Source organism: Ambystoma mexicanum, chromosome 8 (assembly GCF_040938575.1).
Source record: "Ambystoma mexicanum isolate Mex_15411 chromosome 8, UKY_AmexF1_1, whole genome shotgun sequence".
Classification (NCBI taxonomy): Eukaryota; Metazoa; Chordata; class Amphibia; order Caudata; family Ambystomatidae; genus Ambystoma; species Ambystoma mexicanum.
In genome coordinates, this window is record NC_090929.1 from 1,128,580,329 (window position 1) to 1,128,596,849 (window position 16,521).

The window sequence follows — 16,521 nt, forward strand, 5'->3', positions numbered from 1 at the left end:
TTGTCTCTAATGATAGGACCAGTTCATTCTCGTTCGATGTTACAGAGCTTGGAGCTATTCTTGCATTTCTGGATTTTTCAGCAGCCTTGTGAAGCAGGAGTTTTCTGACCTGGGCATGAAAGGTTTGCTGTTAATTGCTTTGTTAGTTGAAGGTGGGAGGTCACTCTTTTCCTGTAAGGCAGTGGTCTTCAAACCTTTTTATGCTCCCACCCCTTTAAGTAAAAATAGTTTCCGGGCCCACCCCCACAGGCCACAAATGCTTATATTTTCTATTAAAAACAGTCACGATAATCCTGTTTTTTAAAGAGCTTTGCGCCTTCCCCCGGGGCATCCTTCAACCCCTCCCCGTCCCCCAGTTTGAAGAACCCCTGCCCCCCCCTAGCTGTTCAGCATACAGGGGCCCCCTTTTCGTGGGTGGGGCCATTCCTTCCCTCCTCCTTTCTGGTTCCACCCAATGACTGTTCTACTGATCAATCTGATTGCCTTCAAACCGCCGCCAAGTAGGGGATACATGCTCCTACTCCCTCCCTCTCTGGCTTTTAACGCTGCTAATGCTACATTGCCCCCACAATGTTCCACATGAATAGGTCCATGCCTTCCTCAGAGAAGTGCACCCGACCCTCTAATAATTTGGCTTATCTACGTGTATCAGGCCTTGACGCATGTGTGAGAAACCATGCCTCTGCAAAATGTACCCATGGCTTGCTTTACTTTTATCAGGATTTTTCCACTGCTCATTGGCGCTGCACTATTTCGGCTATAGTGCATATTTATGGCACAGTAGCGATGCCTATGGGGTTGGGCGGCTTCTGTTGACCCTTCTGAATGATAGTGCCTGGCTCATATTAGCAAAGGTCTGGCTGCTAAGGTGTAATATTTACTTTTTGTTCCCCCAGTAAGGATCACTTTGGCTATGGGTTCTATCCTTGAATACCCTCCTATATCCGGTCCCTATTCTTTCCTGTAAATGTTGGTGTCAACAAGCTGGGACTCTTTAAGGTTGATATTTACATTTAAGAAACTGAAACCGGTGTTTGTCTTTTTAAATGACACACACAAAATGACTGCAGCATTTTAGGTACAGGAGTTCTGTAGTTAAGAACGTGTTGCCTCTCCAGAACACCCATCTCTAATTTTATTAGCCATGGAACTAGTTGAAGCCACAATGGGCGAAAGTCTTGGAGGAAGTTACCAAGCACCAAGTGACGCTTCACTCACAAATAGTGATATTTCAGGCAGGAACATCCATAGCAAGGCCACTATGAAGAAATGGTTTTGGTTAGACGAGTAAAAAAAATCTTGGAGCATACTCATTTTTTTCTTCTTCTTTTAGATAATCATTCAAATCATGGCACTCTTTAATGTGCTTTTCTTTGATTCCAACAATTCTCTGTGTGTTTGAAAGGATGGGGCATTTGAGCCATTGGCAATTCCTAGTGAAGTTAATGGTAAATGGATGATAGAGGGGCTTGATGAAAGTAGATGAGAAATACGTGAAGTAAAGGATTTCAAAGTGCTTTTCCAGTTGGCAGGTAAGCAATGTCGTTTTTTTTGTATTTTTTGTCCATCTATTTGATGTTTGGTGGAGGAGGTACATCTGACGTTCCTACATGGAGGCATTCCCTTTTTTCACACATAGCGATGAGTGCTGCACAATGCCCACCACTCTTTTACAGCATCTCTATATCCTTTAGAGTAACTCTCTAAAGTATAGATTGCCTACATGATTTCTCTTATGATGATTGGCATTTGTAGAGTGCTTTTTTCCATTTGTATGATCTCAAAGCGCTATGGGTTGAACGCCCCCGGGGACCGTATTCCAGGTCAGAGTATGTGTGCAGGTAGACAGAGTTGTGGGTGGCTGCATCGGGAGGGAGGGAAAGGGCCAAGCAGCACAAGAATAAGTAAACATGAAACCAAGGGGATGGATGGCATTGCGAATAAAGGTAGTCCCTTACCCCAATGTACAGCTCAAACAAAATGTCTGTTGTATTAATACTCACATTTTGAAGTTCTAACTTGCCTTTTTCATACCAGCAGCCAAGAAACAGTGCATTAAGAGAAAACATTTGAAGAAATAATTAAACCCTATTGTGGTGAGGCAGAGGGACTAATTCAGGCTTTAAAGGCATGGTCTAGTAAAACATTTTATTTAAAAAATAGGCAACATAAAAAAAAAAATACTAGCATTCTCTTTTTTAAAACTTCCTATGTAAAATATTGAGCTATTCAAGCTCAAAATTCGCAAAAGCAAGCACATGGGCGCATCCATTTTGTGAAATGGATGCCCTCCTGTGCTGGCTTTTGCTTTTGCGGCACTAATGAAGGGAAAGCCAGCCAGCTGTAGTAAACAAAAGCTACCGCTGGGTGGCTTTCCCTTCATTGATGCTGTACGCGGAGGACGGGGACTGGAGACCAGAGCAGGAAAGCTGCAGCTGAATCTCGGTAAGTGCTATTTATTTTTAAAAAAAAATAAGCACTAGCAGCAGTTTTTTTTCTAAGTTTTACGGGCTGAAGGAGCCCGGAAAACTTAGAAATAAAACCGCAGCTTTAAAAATGTTGTATTTATGTTTGCGGTCGCTTTTGAAGCGACCGCAAACATAAATACAACGCGGTTGTGTTGGAAATCGCTGCGGTTTTTCTTTCAAACTTTCTCAGGCTCCTCTGGCTCAAAGGAGCCTGAGAAACCTGGAAAGAAAAACCGCAGCGTTTTCCAACACAACCGCGTTGTGTTTCTGCCTAAATCTGCTTTCCTGTTTGGGGCTCTCGGGCTCCCCACGGGGAGCCCGAGAGCCCCAAATGGGAAAGCAGATTCAGGCAGAAACAATGCGGCATTGCGGAAAAGAACTGCGTTGTTTTCCGCAGGGAGCCCGAGAGCCCCAAATGGGTAATCAGCTGTAGGCAGAAACACTACGCGGCATGTAAACACAACTGCGTTGTGTTTCTGCCTGCTGTGGCTTTCACTTTGGGTCTCCGGTGCTCCCCTGGGAGCACCGGAGACCCAAAGTGATAGCCACAGCAGGCAGAAACACAACACGGTTGTGTTGGAAAACGCTGCGGTTTTTCTTTCCGAGTTTCTCAGGCTCCTGCGAGCCAGAGGAGCCTGAGAAACTTGGAAAGAAAAACCGCAGCGTTTTACAACAAAAGCGACCGCAAACATAAATACGTTTTTAAAGCTGCGGTTTTATTTCTAAGTTTTCCGTGCTCCTCCAGCCCAGAAAACTTAGAAAAAAAACCACAGCTAGTGGTTATTTTAAAAAAAAAAAAAAAATAGCACTTACCGAGATTAAGCTGCAGCTTTCCTGCTCTGGTCTCCGGTCCCCGTCCTCCGCGTACAGCACTAATGAAGGGAAAGCCACCCAGCAGTAGCTTTTGTTTACTACAGCTGGCTGGCTTTTCCTTCATTAGTGCCGCAAAAGCCAGCACAGGAGGGCATCCATTTCACAAAATGGATGCGCCCATGTGCTTGCTTTTGCGAATTTTGAGCTTGAATAGCTCAACATTTTACATAGGAAGTTTTTAAAAAAAGAGAATGCTAGTATTTTCTTTTTTTTATGTTGCCTTTCTATTTTTTAAATACATTTTTTTACGAGACCATGCCTTTAAGGAGAAAGGAAAAGAAAAGAAGCTACTGGTGGAATCTGGCAATCTGGGAAGTGTTGGAAGTGTGTTGCGTGAACTACAAGAAGATGATGCAGTGGGAAAAGAAAACAAAGAATTATATTGTAAAAGCTGATGGGTGGTAACAGACTACTCCTAAAATTAGTAATGGCTGTTCACAACTTTTTGGCAGGTATTGCTAGTGTTAATTCCCTTCCTCAGAACCCGCCCCTGTTACTTCATCGGGATAATTGAGACGCAGCATTAAAACGGCAGATGTCTCTGTGTAATGTTGCAGTTCCCAAAGAGGTAGCTGCGCAACAACTACAAAATATTGGACTATAAAGTAACGGTCAATTGTCTGCTACAAAAGTTAAGTCGGACAGATCTAATTTAACCAGCTCAACTCGATCACCACGTCTTCTCAACAGGGTGTCCTTGGTACAGTATGACAGTCATGTGACGTTGTGGGGCGGATTTGTAGTTTTGTACACTAAAGCAGAAAACTTATTTGATGACATTGCTCTAGCATAGAAGGCAAATATGGAAAGTGATGGCTGCAAATTCCGTTGAGGTTTTCCCGTACACTATCCATAAGTCTTACTAGACTCGCCCTATAGTAATACCACCCGTCCTACTCGCAAGTTATACATCCTTTGGTAATCAAAGCCCTTTTCCTAAATCTTTTGGAAGCATCATGAAATAATTCCTCCTGGATTTGTCTGCAATAATCATTCACAATTCCAAGCCATCCTAAAGTTGTCATGGGGTCATCCTGGAGTAATACAAGATCATCACTGGAAGTAATCGGAACTCATCCTTGAGTACTTTCTGTGATAACTCTAGAATAATCTCAATTACATATTTCACCCTATACATACTTCAGGATGGTTTCGTATGATCTCCCTGAATTAGCCATGGATGACTCTAGGATGGAGTCACCAGATGACACCAGAATGATTCCAGGAAGATCTTACTTTTTGACTTTAAATGTGTTTTACTTTGTTTCAAAACAAACACAATAACATGATAATCCATCCCTACTGCTGCTCTGCTCCAAATACAGTGGACACTACGCACTCCCACCTTTACTTAGACTAAACTCAAACGTGATGGACTCTGTCTAGTACAAGGAGTGTAGGGGTAGAGTTGAGACTCCGTCCACCCTCCACTAGACGTCAATGAGTTGGCATTTGAGGTTTCCATTCACTAACCCCAATCAACCCTTGCAATTTCAACAGTAAGTCTCCACAAAATAACTACCTTCCTCATTCTACCCATGGATGCAAATTAAAACCTCACTGATGTTTCTCCCCTCGTCGCCTTCTTTGCACAACGTCTCTTCACTAGATTATTGTCCCTTCTTTATCCAAGGCCTTGCTGTTAAATTAGTGTGATGCGTTCCCTCCCTAACCTGCGTTCCCTCCCCACACCATCTTCCTGCAGCACTGAAGACATGAAGGTGCAGATCTAAACCCTGCTCTGGCGGTGCAAATTGGACCAGGGCTTGAGCGGGGTCTCTTAAGATGCTGAAGGAGGCGGGGGGTGCACTTGGGACTGGAGCGCCTTGTTGGTTTGAAGCATTGGTAGCAGGGTTTACAGGCGGACTCCCAGTGCTGTCCCCTCTTTATGAACGTGCAACCTGTTTATCCAATTGCACCTTCACACCCTCCCTTACTGTCACACACCTGTCTCAGGCCTATATCGTAAACATTGCGCTGCCTACCCCTCCACCCCCCATGTTCGGGCCCCTATTCTGCTCCCCAGAATCGAGGAAGCAAATTGGTCAGTCGCAGCTCATTCTTCCAGGGTCATGTGCTCTCAGGGGAGGGGCCGCTATCTGTCATTCTTCACCGTTCTCACAGTGCCTGATGTTGCTGCTGACTCGGCTGCTCGGTTCCGCTCCCTGCGTCTGACATTGCTTTTGACGTAACTAGCTCTGCGCACCTGGAAGCGTCAACTCGCTCATTTACCCCACTCGAAACTTGAGGAACAGTGCATGGAACACAAATGCCTGTCTGCAAAACAGCTTGGTTGTAGTGATGCCTTGCTTCTCTAACAGCCTCGGGAGGATAGCTCAAGGGCAACTTGCTCGCCTTCGAAGCAAGACGACGAGGACCAACACGGGTTCGATCCCCGGGTCCGCGCTTAGAACCTCTGGGTATTAAGCGCGTCATAAATAACCAATCATACCAAGCATAACAGTCAGACTCCACTGGATAGTACAGTGTAAAGATGGCTGCCAGACTTTTGACTGGGTCTGAGATGTGCCCCACGGCCAGCCCGTTATGTAAATTGTCAAACTGTCATACGTGTGTCCTACGTTTTCAAATCTTAGTGGCGACCATTGTCCTAGCACTCATTAACTACAATGCTGCCACTTTTCTTGTGCAACGTATATACCTTTATTAACAGATATGAAGCACTTCAAATCTCATCACAAACAAATGTAATATCTGACCCAGTTTGGAAGACCTGTTTCTCTAAGATGTGTGCCCTTCCATCTATGCCTAGGGAAGTCGCTCTGTTCTGGACTAAATGTGGTTTCTCAATTTCGATGAGGATGAGATTTATTTGATAATTTATAAAGCCAAGGGCTCTAGCACTCCGGGTCCTGATGGGATTCCTATGACTATTCTTAAAGATAATCTGTCTATGCGGTATAGGCTTTTATATGATCTATTTTCTTACATTTGATCATCTGAATCTACACCAGTCTTGGAAGATTTCCACTTTGGTTCCTATTTTTAAGAAGATGGGATATCACCCTTCTAACTGTGATGATTGTGTGCGGATGCCCACGGTTGCCGGGCCCTGGGTAAATGACGCCACCTTCTGTATGCTGGTCGGGACAAACTGTCCTTTCGCTCTTTGTCTCCTCGCATACAGCATGGCGCTCCTCGTCGTGTCGTTCTCTGGGTCACATCACATCCCTCCCCAAATTGGATATCAACAAAACATTAGTTCAGGAATGTAAAAGTCAACTTGGTGTATGGTCTTGCAGTCGCCTCACTCATCAGCCCACCGATAAATCCATTGCAGCATAAATCCTCTGAACTGGGGTGGATGGTGCCGGTTGTCTCCGGAGAGAGTATCGATGGCCTCTCTCCCTTCTCTGGGTGGCACTGGGGCTGGCGGGTGCCTCATTTTCTTCAGGTGGCAGGCATTAGGTGTCTCTTGGAGGTGACCCTGCGGTTCCTTGTAGCGGTTCTGTCTCTGGCAGGATCTGGTCGCTCTGCTCTACGGCTCCCCGGGATGCTGTCACCATGCCGTGATTTTTGGCTGTGACTCATAGGTGAGGGCCAGCTTCCTCGTTGGTGCCCTATTTTTCACCAGCGCCGTGTCCCCTATCTGTAGCTTGGGGCAGCGTGCCGCGCCTGATTCTTGTTTCTGTTTATGCCTGGCGGTGTTTTTCCACATCAATCAGTGGTGGATTCCAGATGTGGTGGAATGGGAGTCCTACTTGGCTGGGGATTCCAAAAAGGAGTGCCGATGGACTTGCTTGTGTTGAGGAGTGTGGAGTCTGATGGTATGACCGCATGAATCAGTACAGCTGTGGGAGCCATGGTCTGCTCTTGTCTTTGGCGATAGCACCAACTTGTTGATGGACGCCATGAATCTTTCGGCATCATTTGCTTGTGGCCAGTATGGCGTGATTCGATGGAGTCTAATCCCTATGCTGTCGTGGAAAGTTTGGAGCTCTCTGCTTCTGAGAGGTGGTCCATTGTCGCTCTCGATTGTGGTTGGGATGCCCTGGATGGCGATCATCTTCTCCAAGGATGTTCTTACTGAGGTGTCATTGGTGGATCGTACTGGCTCCACTGCTGAATATCTGGTGAATTCATCCACTGCTACTAAAAGATGGGTATCATTGGTGATAGTGAAGAAGTCCATGCTGACTGCACCCCATCTCTGTTGGCTGCAGGGAGGGCTGGTAATCTGTTCTGGGGGTCCCAGGCAACAGGCCGCTTGGCATGATCACGTTTCTACCATCACTTTCTGTTCCATCAGGGGCATCCATAGCCTGGACTTTAGGAACACTTGCGTTTTGACCACTCCTTGGTGTCCTTCATGGGCCAGGTGAAGCACCCTTACTTTTAGACTCATTGGTACTACAATTCAGTGCCCTTTTAGCACTAGTTCCTCCATGGACACCGACAGTTGGTGATGGATGCCGAAAAGCTTTTCACCATCTCTTGGGCTGGGATTGCTGTTGGGTAGTTCTTCCAGCCCCCCCCCCCCCCGACCACCGTTAGAATCGCTTCTTTTGTGAGCTGGAGGGAGGTGCCGTTGTTGGTTTCTGCTACCATCTTGTGCAACTGCATTGCCTTTGGCTTGGTGCATGCTATGACGTGGCAGACTTGTTCCTCTGATTCACGCTGTCTTGGGGTTGTTGGCCTTGGGTGTCATAACAAAGTCAGCAGGGTTTATCGACTCCTGCCCGGTTTTGGACTTCCAAGTCGAATTGCTGTAGCATCCAGTGCTCTATTTGCACTGGGGGTTGAGGGGCAGATCCTTTGAATATCGGCACTAGTGGCTTGTGATCAGTGAGGACTTTGACTGGGCTGCCGACAGTGTACACGTGGAAATGTCTGCATCCCCACAGGATGACCAGTGCTCTTTTTTTTTTTTTTTTCTTGATGTCGGCGTAGTTTTTGTCTGTGGGTATCAGGGCCCTGCTGGCGAAGGGGTATACCGTCCCCTCTCGATCTTTCTGTGTCAGGACAGCACCCGGTAGCTCCGTTTCACTTCACAGAGTTCTTTACTTGTTGGAATTCCGCTTCATGGGTGTCTCCCCACTCCCAGTTGGCTTTGGTTTTGGTGAGGTCTCGTAGTGGCGTTGTTTTGGTTGCTAAATCGGGAATGAATCTTCTTCCGCAGTAGGTGGCCATCCCCAGGAAACTGTGGATTTCGGTGGCAGTTGTGGGTGCTTTTGCGTTCTTGATGTCCGCCACTTTGCTTGGGTCTAGAGATAACATCTTCTCGTTGAATACATGGCAGAAGAAGCTGAGCGTTTTCTTTCCAAACTCGCACTTTTCTGCGTGTAGTGTGAGTCCAGAGTCTTCCAGTCGCTGGAGGACCGCTGCTAGTCGGGAGTCTTGTTCTGTGTCAGTTTGCCCATAGACCAGGATGTTGCTGACATTGGTCACTCCCGGGAGGTCTTGTATCACCTGCCTGATCTCATGTTGGAATACCTCAGCTTCAGATCCCAAAGTTGAGCCCTAGGTGGGACCGAAATCTGATGTTTGCTGAAGGTGGTTGCCCCTGTGAGATCCACGATAAGCTCATTGATGGTCGGCGTCATGTACCTTTCTTGTTCGATGGCCACGTTTGGCAGTCTCATGTCTATGCAGATTTGCACCACTTGGGGCTGCATGGGCTTTGCATGGGTTTTGACCAACACCATGGGCGAGACCCATGGTGTCGGTCCAGTTGTTTTTTCAATGATGTGGTCGTCTTCCATATTTCTTGAGTTCTGCTTGCACTTCAACATCTGGACAGATTTGCGTTGCAGCGTCGGGCGTGGGCATAGTTTCTCATATCTGCTGACCGGTTTACGTTGACAGTGGCTCCTGTGTCGATCATCATTCTTGCAGGGGTGCCGTCGGTTAGGATCATGCATGTGGGATGTGTGAATATCCTACGTGTTACTCTGCTTCGCTGCGGTACAGCTGAAATCATGTGCACCTTCTCATTCTTTGACCTCCTATGTTGGGACGACAGGCCCGGGGACGATTCCCTTCCTGAATGTTCCCCCTTGTCACTGTCGTCTTCGTCCATCTCTACTGCGCATGCTCGTCCACTGTTTCTTCGCCAGTGGTGTTGAGTGGGTTGTCTCCCGCTGGGTCTGTTTCTTGCTTGTTTTTTCTGCAGTTGTCATTTCTCTAGCATTCTGGTGGTTTGGAATTTTGTGTTATTTTTGGTTGCGGGAGCTTAGGCACACTGTCGCAAAAGGGTTTCGTTTTCTGTACTTGTGGCATTTTACTCGTAGGGCGGGGCATTGTTCCTCTTTGTGGCGGGATCCTCCGCACCACAGGAAGGTTTCTAGTCGTTTGGGCTTTTGGTCTGGCTTGTCTCTTCCCTGTCGGAGTGCGTTTATGGCTGCCATGCTTTTCTACAGGTTTTCGGTGTCCAGGGCTAACCAACTGATCATGGACTCCATCTCGGCTACTTGGGCGTCTTTTTTTCCCGCATTGGTGCCCCAAGGCGAGGATCTGATCTAGTGCCAGGTTTTGTTTCTGATAGGATTGTCCTAGAGAGTTTGTCCGAGAGGCCATGTATGAATTGCTGACGAACCACAACCTCTTCGTCTGGGAAGTCACACCCGATGGCCATCTCCTGGAGCCGGCTGTGGAAGTCCTCAATGTTATCGTTCAGTCGTTGGCGTGCTTGCCTCATCTTGAATCGCTTGAAGTCTGGGCTGAGCTGTGGTTTAAACTTCCTTGTTGGCACTAGCCTGGCCGTGTCGGTCATCTTCGGTAGGTGGCGTGAAGAGTCTCAGCGCTAGAGTTAGAATTACTCCCACTTGTTCGATTCGCATCTAGAAAGTGCCCCCTGTGACTTAAAATTGGACTTGTTACCCTGATTTGCATCCAAAATAGTGCCCTCTGAGATATTACTATGCTCTATTCTGCCTGAGTTATTACTGTGGTTTATTCTGCCTGTCCCACACCCTTATAAATCGTTCTAAGGGGTGAAATTATTTATTTGTTCCACACACTTAAATGTGCTTTTGCTGCATTGATTTACATCTAGAAAGTACCCCTGAGATATTACTGTTTTAATCTGCGTTTTGAGCTATTACTGTTGTTTTAATCTTCCTGAGTTATTACAGATTTTTTCTGCCAGTGCCACACACTTAGAAACTGTTCCTTTTTAACCTGATTGGCATCTAAAAAGTGCCCCCTCGGATATTACTATATTTCATTCGGCCTGTCCTACACACTTAGAAATTTGCTCTTGCTGCATTGATTCTATGTGAAGACCGGAGGCTCCCATGATGCTTCTCTTTCTTTTGTTTATTTCCCATAGAAGGAGCTCAGCAGCAAGTTTTGATGCACCCAAAAACCAGATGGCACCATACATAGCTGACCAGGGTGCAGAAAAACATACATGAACAACATAAAATCTTAATAAACGTGATGGAACTACAGTCCATAGTGTAAAGTCACTTAAAACAGTAAAAACTCAATTTCCCAGCAAGCTAGGTCAAAGTTCATGAGAAGGTCATCAACATGTGACTACAATCCTCCAATAGCAGTGGATAGACCCCTCCAAATAAGGACCAATAGTAAAATGTTTTAAATATCTGTTTTTAGTGCTTATGCACCTTTACACATTAATCCAATTATGACATATTTTAGACAATAAAAACAAATATTAAAACAATCCGTTAATATGAAATCTTCATAGCCTTCTAACACGTTTCTAAATTAATAACAATTTTCATTTTTATTTTGTTACTCAAACACATTTGGTTACTTATACTCCTTGCTTATCACTTATTTAAAGTGTTGACAAACAATTGTGGCTGAATTAACTAGACGAAGGAATATTACAAAAGTGTCACTTGAATGTGAGATTTGTTATCTCACTTTACATTTTTGGAATGGTCGCTATACTCCTTTCATTCCCATTGTACCACGCTTGCGCGAAGAGGCCTACAAAAACACATAAATAATTTTATATTCTTTTCAAGATATATTCTTTTCGAGCGCAGATTCTATATACCATGTTAGTCGCACAGTTGCAAGAATGATGGCATTGTTGGTCCCCCACATGCAATTCACCCATATGCGATTTCTAGCTAAAGACGTGTGTGTATGAGCAAATTCTTTCATCATATTAGATCGGGTTTCCTCAAAATACGAACAAAAAAGAAACTGATGTTTTGTCGTTTCCTGAGCATCATTACAGAATCGACATGTTTCATTACAGGTTATGTCTTCATTTCTGAGCCAGTGTTTCATCTGCATTTTGGTATGCAATAGGTCCACCCTGAACGCATATATGTATTTTGAGATCTATTACATGGACATAAAGTCAAATAAGGTAGAAGAGGCATTTGATTATGTCTAAATTTTGCATATTCTGAGAATGACCCATATGAATGAATGAGATATGCACACTCAGCCCAATCATTTAAGAAATGATTTTTTTGTTTGTTTTGCTAAGCTCATTTGAAAAGGCAGATCTGTAGGTTGCATGTTGATCTTGTCTAAGAGATTATTCATTTTATATTTAAATTGAGCAATGGATGACAGATGATAGTTGCACAGCATCTTTGCGAAGTCTACATATACAGAGTTTGTTGGAGGGAAAACCATTTTCGAATAATTTGTAAGAAGACTCCAGTTAAAGCACGATGCTAGCGAATTCAACCCTAACTCATGCCTCAGAATTGCATTTGGTACATATCTTGGCAACCCCAATGTGGCTTTCCATATTTTTCCTTGTAACATATCTAAATGATGGCCAAGGTCACTCAAACATAAATCTACCCCATAAAGGAGGATCGCCTCTACCGTTTTGCCATAAAATTCAAACAAAGGTAATGAAAATTTGCAATATTTATAAAAGATTCATTTCAGAATTCAATTTTTCCGCAAGCTGTGCCTTTACTCTCTTCAGTAAATTTCCCCCTCTTTCTTTGCTGCTCACAGCAAGAGATGTAATTTCATTTTATTATCCTTTATTAGCTTAAAGTTAGTTAATAAGCATCTAGATTTATCATTGGAACTTTCATTACTGTTTATAAACTATTATTCGCATAGCTAGCGATGTGTACTTCATAACTGTGGTTCATAATTGTTGTGTTTTTATTTTTGTCTGTGTGGCGTTGTTCTTTATTCCTCTTTTTAAGGATGCATAGCATTTCTCCTTCGCTTTCCGACGCTGGGGTTTTTACTTTCAGCCGGCTTCGGAGATTTCCTTTGGAGTCTGAGCCTCGCACCCTGTTGCCCACATCTCAATCCTCTTGGTCTTGGCGCTCCGCGTGCCTCACCTGCCCTCAGTAAGCTTCCGTGTGGCAGGTGGAGACCGCGCAGAGCGTATCATGAGCAGGCCCCGTCGCTTGCAAGGACACAAGTGGGAGCTCTTGCTTCCTCTTGGTCCTTTCCTCTGTTCTGGTGCTCGCGTCTTATTTCCATTGATTTACAACAAATTTTACGAGCGCGAGCACCAGTGTGAGAGGATTACATCGAAGCATTAGCAATTTCAGTCGTTTTTTTTTCTTTCTCCTGGATTCAGAAAAAAAAATCATATTTAATAGAGTGGGTTGGAGAGAAGGCGGCCATACTAACCCACTATATTTAAAACAAAAGAGGTGCAAAGGAGTATTTGATTACAGTGGCAGCTCAGTACTCCCAACATGCAGATCAAGCCTGGTCTGAGGAGGAGGGCTATGAATTTAATGATATGGCTATAGCAGATAGTTTTAAGAGGGTTCTAGGATCCTCTAGAAAAAACTATTAAAAAAAAGCGGTCTGTGATTTGCTGTTACCCGTTCAGCACTGTTTAGACGGCATGGAAGAGCATTTTCAAACGGCGCCTCAGAAGGGAAGAAAAAAATCCAGAAAAGCAAGCACCTGTCAGATGGGAGATGTACACCAGCTCGCAAGAGTAAGGACTCTATTATCCCAATAATCCCCATCCCTAAGCACCCCTCTCCCCCGAGCCAGCCTAGCCAAAATACCATTGCCATCTCGGACGCTTTCTCCAGGCTTAAAAAAGCCTTTCTTACCAGGAAGGAAACCCCTTCCGATAACATACCCTCTCACCTCAAGGAAGACAATGCGGGTGGCAGACCCTCGAGCCCGGAGGAAGACCAGCAGGGCGTTAATGACGATGACTATATCGAGGGGGAGTGCCAGTACGAGGACTGGACACCCCTATCCTCAGAGGACGACAAGCATACTATAGGGTCTAGACCCTCAACGTCTGGGAATATGACCGTCCCTATTCCCAATCAGAAACCCGGAAAACATCCTACTCTCCAGAGCATGTTCAATCCAGAAGATTTGATCTACCCCAGGTCAACGGAATGGGAACAGTCGTCAAGAGCTACTGAATACATTAAGGCCAGCCTGCGTCGGCCACTGGAGAAGGTCGTCCGAGCCAAGCTCCGCTCGGAGTGCACCCAGCCAGAGATTCCCGACAAGGTGGCCTTGACCCTTGAATTAGATACCAAAATGATGACCTTTCTGGGGAAGAATGTTAAGGATCCTAAGAAGGGCATTGACCGAGCCTGGCGTTATTGTCAAGACAAGGTCCTTGACATCACCGGACCCCTGGCAAAAATTATGGATCTGGCAGAAGAGGCCATTGACATGGGCAATCCCATTGACCCCACCATTCTGGCAGGATGGTCCCCGAGGGCACTTTGCATGCTAGAAAATGCCAACTGTGCCATTTCTACAGAATGCAGAAAGAGCATTCTGCTGAAAATTGACCCAAAACTGGGGGAACTGGCAGATTCTGAATCGGGACCGGCAGCTCAGGGGCTCTTATTTGGGGATCCCTGCACAACCGAGAATTGCAAAGGCTGAAAGGCAGTCATCTCGGACGCAGCCTTTCCTATTCTCAACGTCTAACTCTATCGTCACAGGCAAGGACGGAGATTATCTGGTGGCTCACTCGCATGGAAGCCTGGAACGGCAGGGCAATCTTTGGAACTGCCCCGAATATAATAAGAGTCGAATGCCAGCTGCTCAAGCTGGGGAGCGAGATGCGGTGCCGTAGCCACAGGGGGAACTTGGTCCTGCCACAAACTGGAGATGCACATAAATTACCTGGAGCTTCTAGCAGGCACTTTTGCTGTGCGATCTTTCGCCAGAGGCAGAGTGAGTTGCTTTATCTTACTGAAAATTGACAACATTTCTGCAGTAAGATAAATCCATCATCTGGGTGGCACCAAGTCAAGACCCCTAGCACAACTAGCCAAGGATTTTTGGCATTTCTGCCTGAAACATCGCATTTCCGTCACGGCGGAGTACCTTCCAGGTCTCAAACGTAGTCGCGGACTGGCATTCCCGCCACTCGACAGACATCGATTGGATGCTCAGCATAGACATTTTCTACCGGCTCCGAGTGTGGGGCCCCATGACCAAGGATCTCTTTGCCTCCCGCTTCAAAGCACAGCTGCCGGAGTTTTACAGCTGGAGACCGCACCCAGCAGCCACAGCGACGGATGCATTCCTGCAACAGTGGATGGGCGGAATGCTTTATGCCTTTCCCCCCTTCAACATGATAGCGAGAAACCTTGCGAAGGCCCGTCTGGAACAGGCAGTGGTAGTCCTCCTAGCCCTGGTCTGGACATCTCAGACCTGGTATCCAGTTCTTCTGGAACTTTCTTCGGATTTTCCAATCCTTCTACCGCAGTCTCCAGATCTTCTAACTGGTCCGGCGAGCATGATCCCACCCGACTGGAGAAATCCAGGGCGCGCATCAAGCTTATGAATTGTATTACATGCCATGTAAGAGTTGGGTAATGGAATGCTGTTTTCTCTCCCGCCCTTGTGTATCGAATAGGGTTAATATATACATCAAGTAACCCTTGATATTTCTCACTTTCTTCTTAGTGACTTCGGACAAGCCAACCTGACGTGCACTGGATTTCCACAAACTTCCACTACCAGCGGCTACAGTTTGATGTTCCTCTCCTTGGTTGATTCTAAGTTCGCAGCCTCGAAAGAGAGAGAAATCTACTATTGATCCTATTTGGAGGGGTCTACCCACTGCTATTGGAGGATTGGAGTCACATGTTGATGACCTTCTCATGAACTTGGACCTAGCTTGCTGGGAAATGGAGTTTTTCCTGTTTTAAGTGACTTTTCACATGGAATGTAGTTTTATCACGTTTAAGATTTTATGTTCATGTATGTTTTTCTGCACCCTGGTCACCTATGGATATGTTGCTATCTGGTTTTTGAGTGCATCAAAACCTGCTGCTGAGATCTTTCTATAAAAAATAAATAAATAAAGAGAAGCATAATGCTTGCCTCTGTCTCTTCTATAGAATTTAGACTTTCTAAGAAAGTTATTCTGGAAAATCTTTATTCTCACCTAGAAAGTACCCTCTGTGACTTAGTGACTTAGAAATTGTGCCTGGTAGCTTGATTCGCATCTGGAGGGTGCCCGCTTTGATAGTACTATAATCCATTTGCCTGCGCTGCTCACTTGGAATTGCTCCTGTTGGCTTAATCCGCACCCAGAAAGTGCCCACTGTAATTGATACACTTCTAGAAAGAGTAATTCTGCGATCTAGTTGCCTCTGCCGCTCACCTAGAACTCCCTACCACCACACTCTTTGGCCCTCTTACACTGCCCCGGTGACCAGAATCTAGACGCAGATCGTACATCTTGGACCTATACATCTACTTACTACTTAGTTCATCAGCCTCTAGGTACTGCACTGACCTCCCCACGATGGAGATCACAACTCTTGATATACCCCCTCTCCGACCCTTACCATTCTCTAGCCTCCCCGCACCATACCCACCCCCGATACCTCCGCTCCTTGAGGTGCATGGCTTGTGCTCTAGCACCCAACTTCACGACCCCCCCCTTTTCATCCCCACCTTATTGCAAACCACGTCCACTCCCCCGTACATCAATACACCCAGATGCCACCCGCCCGCTCTCCTACCATCATCCCTCGTCCAACTCTAAGATCAGAGGAGCACTCTGGCGCGCCAAACAACTGCCCCCTCAAGCGATTAACCCCCTCCACTCTAAAACATCAACTTCCACTCTCCCTCTGACATATATCGACCACCCAAATACCCCCTGCCCACACACCACGCCCTCTATTGAACGCCCAATCCTGGAGAGCCCACTGGTGCTCCAAGCAGCGTGAACCCACCTCTGTTTCCACCCCATCATTGTGCCCTCAGAGGAACTCCACTCCCTCTCTACTGACCT

At 45.9% G+C, this 16,521-nt stretch overlaps 1 long non-coding RNA gene across 1 annotated transcript in view; it reads left to right on the top strand.

Annotated features, from left to right (window-relative positions):
* The window catches only part of LOC138472815 (uncharacterized), a 69,952-nt gene extending 54,360 nt beyond the window's left edge, over positions 1 to 15,592 (top strand). Inside the window, exon 2 of the long non-coding RNA XR_011268683.1 lies at positions 15,180 to 15,592. This is a non-coding gene — a long non-coding RNA (uncharacterized lncRNA). The remainder of the gene's footprint in view (positions 1 to 15,179) is intronic.
* The last annotated feature ends 929 nt before the right edge of the window (positions 15,593 to 16,521 follow it).